General features: G+C 43.4%; 1 protein-coding gene across 3 annotated transcripts in view; it reads left to right on the top strand.

Moving 5' to 3' along the window:
* LOC139234157 (fibrillin-1-like) overlaps positions 1-12,642 on the top strand; it is a 602,997-nt gene that overhangs the window by 215,876 nt on the left and 374,479 nt on the right. The gene's annotated exons all lie outside the window — the stretch shown is intronic.

The raw sequence follows: 12,642 nt of genomic DNA, 5'->3' as shown, positions 1-12,642 counted from the left end.
TTAGAACGGAGTAAGTATCGATTTTTGTACGCTCAGAAAAAGCTTGCGTACACTTTAGAATTAGGCGCAGGTAAGCCAGAGATGGGGAGGGGAGGAGGGGAAGTTAGAGGGAAGTTGGGGGATTTTCCAAAGGATTAAATACTTCACTTTTAAAAGTAAATAACCATCATCAATAATAAATGATAAATAAATCAATAAATAAAAAAATTTAAAAATCATTCAATAAATAAAAAATAAAAAGTTCCTACCTCACCTACCCATTCGGGAGCCCGGCCAGGGTAGGGGCTGCGTGTTGCAGGCTGGAAATCGGCACTCTGGTTGCAATGAGGGAGCCCATTTGGCCAGTGACTTTCTCCTCCACTGTGAAACCCTTCCAATATTTCTTGCCTTGGGGAGATATCCAGTCAGCCTTACTTGCAGTAGGGAGCCCATTCGGCCAGGCAGGGCTAGGTGCGGTAAGGCGAGGCTCAACGCGGCATCGGTGGGGGGGAGTGGGTAGAGAGGTAGTGCTGAACTCTTGACTTTCTCCTCCATTGTGAAACCTCTGTGCCTCAATACGAGGAGTATTCGTAATGAGGTGGACGAATTAACTGCACATGTAGCAATTAATGAATATGATATAATTGGCAACACGGAGACATGGCTCCAGGGTGACAAAGGCTGGGAACTCAACATCCAGGAGTATTCAACATTCAGGAAGGATGGACAGAAAGTAAAAGGAGGTGGGGTAGCGTTGTTGGTGAAAAAGGAAATTAATGTATTAGTAAGGAAGAACATTAGCTTGGATGATGTGGAATCTGTATGGGTGGAGCTGCGGAATACTAAAGAGCAGAAAATGCTAGTGGGAGTTGTGTACAGACCACCAAACAGTAGTAGTGAGGTTGGGGACAGCATTAAACAAGAAATTAGGGATGCGTGCAACAAAGGTACAGCAATTATCATGGGCGACTTTAATCTACATATAGATTGGGCTAACCAAACTGGTAGCAATACGGTGGAGGAGGATTTCCTGGAGTGCATAAGGGATGGTTTTCTGGACCAATATGTTGAGGAACCAACTAGAGGGCTGGCCATCCTAGACTGGGTGATGTGTAATGAGAAAGGACTAATTAGCAATCTTGGGCGAGGCCCCTTAGGGAAGAGTGACCATAATATGGTAGAATTCTTTATTAAGATGAAGAGTGACACAGTTAATTCAGAGACTAAGGTCCTGAACTTAAGGAAAGGTAACTTTGATGGTATGAGACGTGAATTGGCTAGAATAGATTGGTAAATGATACTTAAAGGATTGATGGTGGATAGGCAATGGCAAACATTTAAAGATCACATGGATGAACTTCACCAATTGTACATCCCTGTCTGGAGTAAAAATAAAAACGGGGGAGGGTGACTCAACCATGGCTAAAGAGGGAAATTAAGGATAGTGTTAAATCCAAGGAAAAGGCATATAAATTGGCCAGAAAAAGCAGCAAACTTGAGGTCTGGGAGAAATTTAGAATTCAGCAGAGGAGGACAAAGGGTTTAATTAGGAGGGGGAAAATAAAGTATGAGAGGAAGCTTGCTGGGAACATAAAAACTGACTGCAAAAGCTTCTATAGATATGTGAAGAGAAAAAGATTAGTGATGACAAACGTAGGTCCCTTGCAGTCAGATTCAGGTGAATTTATAATGGGGAACAAAGAAATGGCAGACCAGTTGAACAAATACTTTGGTTCTGTCTTCACGAAAGAAGACACAAATAACCTGGAAATACTAGGGTCCAGTGAGAAGGAGGAACTGAAGGAAATCCTTATTAGGCTAGAAAATTGTGTTAGGGAAATTGATGGGATTGAAGGCTGATAAATCCCCGGGGCCTGATAGTCTGCATCCCAGAGTACTTAAGAAAGTGGCCCTAGAAATAGTGGATGCATTGGTAATCATTTTCCAAAAGTCTATCGACTCTGGATCAGTTCCTATGGACTGGAGGGTAGCTAATGTAACACCACTTTTTAAAAAAGGAGCGAGAGAGAAAACAGGTAATTATAGACCGGTTAGTAGGGAAAAAGTTGGAATCAATTATTAAAGATGAAATAGCAGCGCATTTGGAAAGTAGTGACAGGATCGGTCCAAGTCCGTAGGAATTTATGAAAAGAAAATCGTGCTTGACAAATCTTCTGGAATTTTTTGAGGATGTAACTAGTAGAGTGGACAAGGGAGAACCAGTGGATGTGGTGTATTTGGACTTTCAAAAGGTCCCTTTTGACAAGGTCCCACACAAGAGATTGGTGTGCAAAATTAAAGCACATGGTATTGGGGGTAATGTACTGATGTGGATAGAGAACTGGTTGGCAGACAGGAAGCAGAGAGTCGGGATAAGCGGGTCCTTTTCAGAATGGCAGGCAGTGACTAGTGGGATGTCGCAGGGCTCACTGCTGGGACCCCAGCTATTTACAATATACATTAATGATTTAGATGAGGAAATTGAGTGTAATATCTCCAAGTTTGCAGATGACACTAAACTGGTGGCAGTGTGAGCTGTGAGGAGGACGCTAAGAGGCTGCAGGGTGACTTGGACAGGTTGGGTGAGTGGGCAAATGCATAGCAGATACAGTATAATGTGGATAAATGTGAGGTTGTCCACTTTGGTTGCAAAAACACGAAGGTAGAATATTATCTGAATAGCAGCAGATTAGGAAAAGGGGAGGTACAACGAGACCTGGGTGTCATGGTACATCAGTCATTGAAAGTTGGCATGCAGGTACAGTAGGCGGTGAAGAAGGCAAATGGTATGTTGGCTTTCATAGCTAGGGGATTTGAGTATAGGAGCAGGGAGGTTTTACTGCAGTTGTACAGGGCCTTGGTGAGGCCTCACCTGGAATATTGTGTTCAGTTTTGGTCTCCTAATCTGAGGAAGGACGTTCTTGCTATTGAGGGAGTGCAGCGAAGGTTCACCAGATTGATTCCCGGGATGGCAGGACTGACAAATGAGGAGAGACTGGATCGACTGGGCCTGTATTCACTGGAGTTTAGAAGGATGAGAGGGGATCTCATAGAAACATATAAAATTCTGACGGGACTGGACAGGACAGGTTAGATGCAGGAAGAATGTTCCTGATTTTGGGGAAGTCCAGAACCAGAGGACACAGTCTAAGGATAAGGGGCAAGCCATTTAGGACTGAGTTGAGGAGAAACTTCTTCACTCAGAGAGTTGTTAACCTGTGGAATTGCCTACTGCAGAGAGTTGTTGATGCCAGTTCATGGATATATTCAAGAGGGAGTTAGAAATGGCCCTTGTGACGAAAGGGATCAAGGGGTATGGAGAGAAAGCAGGAATGGGATACTGAGGTGAATGATCAGCCATGAACTTACTGAATAGTGGTGCAGGCTCGAAGGGCCAAATGGCCTACTCCTGCACCTATTTTCTATGTTTCTATGTTTGCCTTGGGGAGATATCCAGTCAGCCTTACTTGCAGCGGGGAGCTCATTCGGCCAGGGCTCGGGTTGGCGTGCTTCGGGCCCCTCCCACACAGCCAGCAGCACACGCGCACAGAATCTGGGGGCCAGGAGCTACTGCGCACGCGCGCAGCTGCCGGCACTCTTTTTGCCCCAGGACTGTAGCTCCGCCCTCCCAGCTGATGTGCTGCGTCGCGCTGACTGCTGAATAGGCCTGCTGCACTTGGAAAATCGCGAGGTAAGTTTTTGGCACGCTTTTCATTCTACAAAATAGGCGGGCCTTTCGGAGGTGCGCAGTTCTAGCGGATATCGGAAACGGGTCCACAGTGACTTTTGAAGTCACTAATTCTTTCTTCAACATTTCATCTCCACTGCAGCTGTAAATTTATTGTTAGGTGATCACAAGGGTTTGTATTTTTGTTGCTAAAAAAATTGCTGTATCTTAAAATTGCACAGAAATTACAACATTGAAACAGAGCAATTCAGTCTAACAGCCTCTGTTGAAGTGTATTCTCCTGTGCCCACCCTGCTCCCATATCCCTTTCTTCCCCTTTTCTTCAACCACCTACCTAATCTATTAAATGTTGGCATGGTCTCTGCTTTCGTCACAAACTCCAGTAGTGCATTCCACAGCCTCATGACCACCTGTGCAAAGAAAAGTGTCTCCTTTTCTGCTTGCAATCTTTTACATTTATCTTCTATCTATGTCCCCTTGTACTAGAACCCTCAATTACTGGAAATATTCTGTTTCTGTCTACTCTCCCATCCCTTCATAATTTTACATACCTCTATCAAATCACCCTGTAATTTCCTCTGTTCAAATAAATACAGCCACAATTTTTCTAGCCTGCCTTCATATTTGTATTTCCTTATATCAGGCAGCATCCTAGTGAATCTGTATACCATCTTAGTTGCCTCAACATCCTTCCTATAGTGTGAAGCCCAGAACTGCAAGCAATACTTCCAACTGTGTTCTTACGAAGGTTTTATATAGATTCATGATTACATCTCAATTTTTATATTCTATAAGTCTTGCTATTAAAGCCAGTATTCCATTAACTTTTATCTGGCCTTATCCACTTGAGATGCTGCTTTTAATATCTTGTATATCTGAAATTCCTCAAAATACCTCGGTTCTTCTTCATCATCCAACTTTTCACCATTCAGAGCATAATTGTTTCATTTTTTTAACCAAAATGTACCAACTCCTCCTATTTATTGACATTGAATTCCATCTGCCGCTTTTTTGCCCTATTCACCATCTTAACAATATCATCTTGCAGGTATTTTTCATCCTCAGAATTATTTACTATGCCTCTTATTTTAATATTGTTTACAAATTTGGATGCCCTCTATCCAAATTATTGATGTACATAGTAAACAGAAACATTCCCAGAACAGAAACTTTTTTGACACCACTATCCACTTCCAACCACTCTGACAAACTGCCCTTAACTTCTTTTCTTTGTTTCTTCCCTTCGAATCAGTCCAATTTTCTGCACTTCCCATAATTCTATACCCTTAATCTTCTCCAATAACCTTGTGTGTGGTATCTTGTCAAAAGCTTTCTAAAAGTCCATGAAAGCCACATCTGCTGCATTCCCTCAGCACTACATCCACTGCATTTTACCCATCTATCATATCTGCCACCTCCTCAAAGAACTTTTTCAGGTTTCTCAGGCGTGATCTTCCTTTCCAAAACCGTTGGCTGTTTCTAATCATTTTCTGTTCATCTAGATATTTAGTAATTTCATCTAAGTAAAGCTTTCAAAACTTTCCCTATCACAGATGTTAAATCTTAAACTAACTGCCCTATAAGACCCGGGTTAGTTCACTCACCCTTTTTGAAAATAGGTATTACATTGGCCACTCTCCCATTCTCCAGAACACATCCAGTCTCAATAGAACCCTGACATATAATTGCTAGGGCCTCTGCTATTTCTTCACTCTATTCCATAAGAGGATTCTTAGATATATCCCATCAGGTCCCAACTTTGTCCTCGTTCCTTTAGCTTAACTAGCTTCTCTAATACTTTTATGTAATATAATGGCCCTGAATTCACAGACGGTATGATGGCTACTCTCATTTCAAATATATTTACCTTTCTCCAATTTTCCTTGTTTTCTTACAATCTTCAGTCACTGATCTGATTAGTTTATTGTACGGTCTGTTTCTTAAATAATACCTGTAGCACTATGGAGGGATATATGACCTTTGATATAACTGATTCAACTCAGTAACTGTCAGGCTCCTCCTGCTCCATCCCACAGTCCATCTGATCAACCTCAAGTGTTTCTGCTCTGTTTACGGACACCCATGCATGCCAATATTATTTGTTGGTGCCAGTGTTCAACTCTCCTGTTGCCCTCCAGCAAAAAGAAAGTTAGGGAATTGTAATAGGATGTACCATGTGCATAAAGCCTGTATTAAAATTAAGGTCCTGTTAGAAGTTATGGAATATTTGATTTTATATTATGGATGATTGGCTTGTCCCATAGTTTGTGTCTAACTGTTAATCATACACACTGTAAATATTGTGAAGTGTGTACCTACTATTGCAGAAGTCTAATATTTAAAACAGTACCAGCTGTAATTGTGATGGAAGAGCCAGTCCCCCAGTGATTTGGCTGTATACTACAATGGAACATTTCACATCACAAACATTTCTTTGTGGTTGCAAAAACATGTTATCAAGTAAACTCCCTCTTCTGTTTTTATTTTGTGTGAATATTGTATAATTGGTCTGCACACAATGTGCAGATGGAGGCTAGTCCCCCACCTATTAGAGGTTCCAATAGCATCACACAACAGAAGCTGTTAATCCAGCATTTACCGCTTCAAATCTGACAAATTCAGCGGCCCTTAAGAAATGGTGGATAGTGCGATAGTGGTGGTGGTTGGGATGGTCACAGGCAGCTCCAGAAAGGCATGCCATATGTACAATTGAGTACATAGCAAATTGATGTATAAATAAACACAGTTCTACTATATATCATATACCTGTACATACCAATGAATTTCATGTGCTATATCATGATCCATAGTTAAGTGAGATTTTCTCCTTTGTTCCATTGTTGAATTCGGCTAATAGCCTTGAGTGGATACAAAATGATGGAAGATAAATTAGAATATTTGTCTTTATAACAGCATTTATTCTAACCTGATACTTAGAAGTGCTACATTTGAATTGTTTACTTAACCAAATTGAAAGCTCAAAGCTGTTGTAATTGGAACATTAGCCACTTAACATTGAAGAGTTGTAGGCAACAGATCTGAATCTTCTGCAACAGATAGTCATTAGAAGAGACAGTTTGCAGTCCTGGAATTTTTGGATTGAATAAAGTAATGGTAAATTATTTAGCTAAGATTACTCCTGCTGAGCCTGGCAATGAGCATGATTTGACATTTTAAATAGCACTCTGGTTTTAATCAAGGGAAAAGTTTAAGATAATATTTTAAATGCCAAGAGGTTTAGCCAATTTTTTTTAATTATAAACTGGTGTGAATTCTTCTGCATTACACATTCATTCCACTCTATAGGAGCTTGTACTCCTTCCCATTGGTTCCTGGGGAATAAATACCGGACTTGCAAAAAAAAATCCATGATTGTCCGTACCATTGTCAACATGCAACTTGCTGGTTCCACTCCTTACAAGCAATAGTTTTTTCATCTCTAGTTTGAGTCTGTACCTCTTAGCATCAATCAATTCTTCATCTTTAGATTTGGGTGCAAAAATTGTGTACATTTTCTTCACTCTTTTCACAATGTGATGAAATATAAGAAAAGAATAAAGAAAGATGAACTGAATTTAAAATCAGTTTGTTGATTGGGAAACATAGCTATACCTTGTGAAACATATCAAGTACTGCAAACGTGTTCTCAGTAACATAAATGGACATTAAAAAGTACTGCACCACTTACCATGGGTTCTTTTACATAGAATATAAAGAAATAGGCCAGTCGGCCCAACCAGTCCATGCTTCACTCGAGCCTCATAAGAAATAGGAGCATGAATAGGCCATACGGCCCCTCGAGCCTGCTCCACCATTTAATACGATCATAGCTGATTTGATCATGGGCTCTGGTCCACTTCCCTGCCCGCTCCCCATAACCCCTTAATCCCTTATCGGCTAAGAAGCTGTCTGTCTCTGTCTTAAATTTATTCAATGTCCCGGCTTCCACAGCTCTCTGAGGCAGCAAATTCCACAGATTTACAACCATCTGAGAAGAAATTCCTCCTCATCTCAGTTTTAAATGGACGGCCCCTTATTCTAAGATTATGCCCCCTAGTTCTAGTCTCCCCTATCAGTGGAAACATCCTCTCTGCCTTCACCTTGTCAAGCCCCCTCATAATCTTATACGTTTTGATAAGATCACACCTCATTCTTCTGAATTCCAATGAGTTAGAGGCCCAACCAACTCAACCTTTCCTCATAAGTCAACCCCCCTCATCTCCGGAATCAACTTAGTGAACCCTCTGAACTGCCTCCAAAGCAAGTATATCCTTTCGTAAATATGGAAACCAAAACTACACACAGTATTCCAGGTGTGGCCTCACCAATAACCTGTATAACTGTAGCAAGACTTTCCTGCTTTTATACTCCATCCTCTTTGCAAGAAAGGCCAAGATTCCATTGGCCTTCCTGATCACTTGCTGTACCTGCATACTATTCTTTTGTGTTTCATGCACAAGTACCCCCAGGTCCCGCTCTACTGCTGCACTTTGCAATTTTTCTCCATTTAAATAATAACTTGCTCTTGGATTTTTTTCTGCCAAAGTGCATGACCTCACACTTTCCAACATTATACTCCATCTGCCAAATTTTTGCCCACTCACTTGCCTGTCTATGTCCTTTTGCAGATTTTTTGTGTCCTCCTCACACATTGCTTTTCCTTCCATCTTTGTATCAGCAAATTTGGCTACGTTACATTTGGTCCTTCCAAGTCGTTAATATAGATTGTAAATAGTTGGGGTCCCAGCACTGATACCTGTGGCACTTCACTAGTTACTGATTGCCAACCCGAGAATGAACTATTTATCCCAACTCTCTGTTTTCTGTTAATATATGCTAATATATTACCCCCAACCCCCTGAACTTTTATCTTGTGCAGTAACCTTTTATGTGGTACCTTGTCAAATGCCTTCTGGAAGTCCAAATACACCACATCCACTGGTTCCCCTTTATCCAAGCTGTTCGTTACATCCTCAAAGAATTCCAGCAAATTTGTCCAACATGACTTCCCCTTGTAAATACTGAAGCAAAGTAATTATTTAATGGCCCTGAATTTGTGGTTGGAGGCTTCCCACGGGAAATGCCTCCGATCCGCAAATAAAATGCCCGCGTACCTGGTGGCCCAGGAGGTACGGATATTTGTGGTCCTAGGACTCTCTGTGTACCCACGGTAGAGGCCCACATATCTCAGGGGTGCAGGCGGTTCACAACCGCCCTTGTGATCACGTGGGCCGGCCCAACCAATAAGAAAAGGAAATCTCCATTCATGCTTATAGGGATTCCATATGTATGGAAACACCATTAGCACCACAAACATACATCTACACGTCAAATAAATTTTAAAAAAACGTTACGGGCTGGATTTTCGGCTTATTTACGCCCCATTTAGTGCCTCGGCAGGGTGCAAAAATTATTTTTTTGGGGCGTAAAATGAAGTGCACAAGATTTTGCGCCCGGGCGGAGCTTTCGCCAATGGGTTTTGTGCCCCGCCGCTGTTTTGACCGTTTTGATGACGTAAATCGTCATGCATCGCTGCATTAGTATCCCGGCCGGCAATTTTGAGCATATCGCCCAATTTAATGTCTCCCCGATAACCCGCCAAGAAAAAGCAGTTGGACCCAGGGCACACCCGGCGCTAATGACGCCATCTTGAAAACTGAGTTGTGAGTGCTTAAAAGGATTGGGAGAAGATGGCTGCTTTACTGCCTACTTTTGATTGTGAAGTTTTATGTGAGTTTCTAGTTTGTTTTAAAGGACATTTAAGGACATTTTAAAAGATGTCGGGAGCCAGTAATCCTGGCTGCTATGTTCATACGGCGCCGGGCTGGAAGAAGGCTTCTTGATGATCATTTTCAACTTACCCGAAGTGGCCGTAGACGTATGGGGAGGAAGCCTTCCCCTCCCCACGAGTTTACAGGGAACATCGCTCATATCTCCAGCTCTCTGAGTGCATTAGAAGGCTGCGCTTCCGAAAAGAGATGGTCACAGAGATATGCTAGTTCACACGGGTAGATCTACAGCCTACCAGCGCCAACAGGACTGCACTGCCCGTCGAGGTGAAGGTAAATGTGGCACTTGTCTTCTATGCCTCCGGCTCCATCAGCGGGAGACATATGCTCCATCTTGCAGCACGCTACACATCTACACATTGCTGCATTCACCAGGTGACTACTGCACCGTATGCATGCAGGATGGACTTCATAAACTTCCCAATGATCATGGAGATCCAAAATGAGAGGGCTGTAGGTTTTGGATGGTTTGCTGGCTTCCCCAAGGTTCAGGGTGCCCTTGACTGTACGCACATCACCCTGCGAGCACCTTTAGAGAATCCAGAGTTTACTGAAACCGAAAGGGATTCAACTCCATGAACGTACAGATCGTCTGCGACCATACTCAGTGCATCATGGCAGTCAATGCCCAATATCCATGATGCTTTCATCTTGCGTCTCATGAATGTTCCAGCGTCAACCACAAGACCAGAGCTGGATACTCGGGGACAAAGATTACGGCCTCATCACCTGGATCATGACCCCCTCAGATAAAAGCCGAGCATCGCTATAATGAGAGCCATGCAGCCACACGCAACATCATCGAACAGACAATTGGAGTGCTCAATCAGCGCTTCCGATGCCTGGACCACTCTGGAGGCTGCCTACAATACTCCCCTCAGCAGGTCTCTGAGTTAATTGTGCTGTGCTGCATGCTACACAACTTAGCCATCATGAGGGGACAGGAATTGCCAATGGGGATTGCAGGACTACCAAGAGAGAGAGAGAGAGAGAGTGGGAGGAGCAGGAAGAAGACGATGAACCCATGCCACCACCACAGGGGAGGCATCGTGGAGATTTTGCCGCTGCAAAAGCCTTGTGTCAGCAGCTCAAAATTGAACACTTTGCTTGAAGAGTGAACGGCACATTTGACCGTTGCCTGGCCACTCTATCCCACCATGTTAAATATTCCCCCTCTTATTCTGCAAATGAGACACTACACCGGAATGGTTAGTGAACAAAAAAATGTATTAAACATTTTAAACTTTGTCAACTTTCTAAACTTAATTGTGAAACTTTAATAAGATAACATAAATTAGCTACATCCAGCAGTGTGATAATTCAATAATAACATTATCAACAACATAATCCAGAACATAATAATCCAACATAAAAAATAGGATGTGTTATGTCTGTAATGAATGACTCCATGAGGCAATGTGTTGTACTCAAACTGTAGTGACCTTGGTCCTTTATTCGTAACTCCAGAGTGAGGCACAAGCATGGTGGGCAGCCTTTTATACTGGGCCCGTGAACTTCGTGTCTCCCACCGCAGTGCCCTCTGGTGGACAGCCTCAGCCACAGAGGCAGGAAACCCCGGTCTCCACCAGTTGCACCCTCTAGTGGTGCCAGCATAGTATATACACAGTGTAAACCTTATTGATAGTACATCAGGTAACAAGTCTTCATCTTATTCAACTATACAGTGACGACACAGAGAGTATATCTATAGTCTGCATATATAACCGGATGCATCCAGCATCAACAACATAATGCAGCAAACTCTGCCCACTATGTTTTACCACCGGCTTTTGACCCCTTTCCCCTTACGCCCTCCCTTGCTTGCTGCTCCTAATCCAAGTGGTACCAACATGGCGTGCAGCAACGTTGCCAGAGGCGCTGCTATGTCGGGGGGAGACACAATGGAGATGCCGCCAGGGGACACACTGGACCAGCTCGTGGCGTGGAAGGCCTGGCTTCTGACTGGCAAGCCTCTTCATCGGCGTCACCAGTCACAGGTGGTTTTGGTTTGGTGACAGTGGGCAATACAGAGAGTATAGCGAGAGAGTTTATGGACTGCATCACCTGCCAAGCTGAAGCAGAGCACCATATTCCGCAAGGGTTTGTCCCACACTCTCTGGGAGTCTTGTGTCACTGCTGGAGGCCACCAGCCTCATGTGAACATTGATGACTGTCATATATGTGGACTTGTATTTACTCTGTACAGGCACCAGAGGGCTCATTCCCCGGAGTCCCAAGGGATCCCATAATCTCTTGGAAGCACAGATATTTAAGAAGGCTTCACAGGTTGGAGAGGCACTCTGGAGACCTGCAATAAAAGACTAAGGTCACACTTTACTTTGAGCTCACAGTGTTCAGTCTGACTCTTTCTCCATACACAACAACTGTCGACGAGATACAGATAGCAAATCCAAAGATGCAGAGAACAATGGGCATCCTGGAAAAATTTTCGGAGGGAGATGATTGGAAAACTTTTGTGGAGCGACTCGACCAATACTTCGTGACCAACGAGCTAGATGGGGAAGAGAGCGCTGCCAAACGAAGGCCGATCCTCCTCACCGTCTGTGGGGCACCAACGTATGGCCTCATGAAGAATCTGCTCACTCCAGTGAAACCCAAGGAGAAATCGTACGACGATTTGTGCACACTGGTCCGAGAGCATTTGAACCCGAAGAAAAGTGTTCTGATGGCGAGGCACCGGTTCTACACCCACAAAAGATCTGAAGGCCAGGAAATGGCGAGTTATGTCGCCGAGCTAAGACGCCATGCAGGACATTGCAAATTTGAAGGACATTTGGAGCACATGCTCAGAGACTTTTTCATACTTGGCATTGGCCACGAAACCATACTTCGCAAACTTTTGACTGTAGAGACCCCAACCTTGAGTAAGGCCATAGTGATAGCCCAGGCGTTCATTGCCACCAGTGACAATACTAAGCAAATCTCTCAGCACACAAGTGTTGCTACAAGTACTGTGAACAAAGTGATGTTGTTTTCGAATCGTAACGTACAGGGCAGGGCACACACACCTGCAGCTACACATCCGCAGATGTCTGAGTCCACCATCACGGGTGATGAATGCAAGGCCATTAACACCTTGTTGGCTCTGCGGGGGTGATCATTGTTTCCATTCATGCCGATTCAAAGGATACGTTTGCAAGGGCTGTGGAACAATGGGACACCGAG

The sequence above is a fragment of the Pristiophorus japonicus genome, chromosome 21 (assembly GCF_044704955.1).
Source record: "Pristiophorus japonicus isolate sPriJap1 chromosome 21, sPriJap1.hap1, whole genome shotgun sequence".
NCBI lineage: Eukaryota > Metazoa > Chordata > Chondrichthyes > Pristiophoridae > Pristiophorus > Pristiophorus japonicus.
Note: the sequence above shows the minus strand (reverse complement) of the source record. Positions and strands in the feature narration are given on the sequence as shown.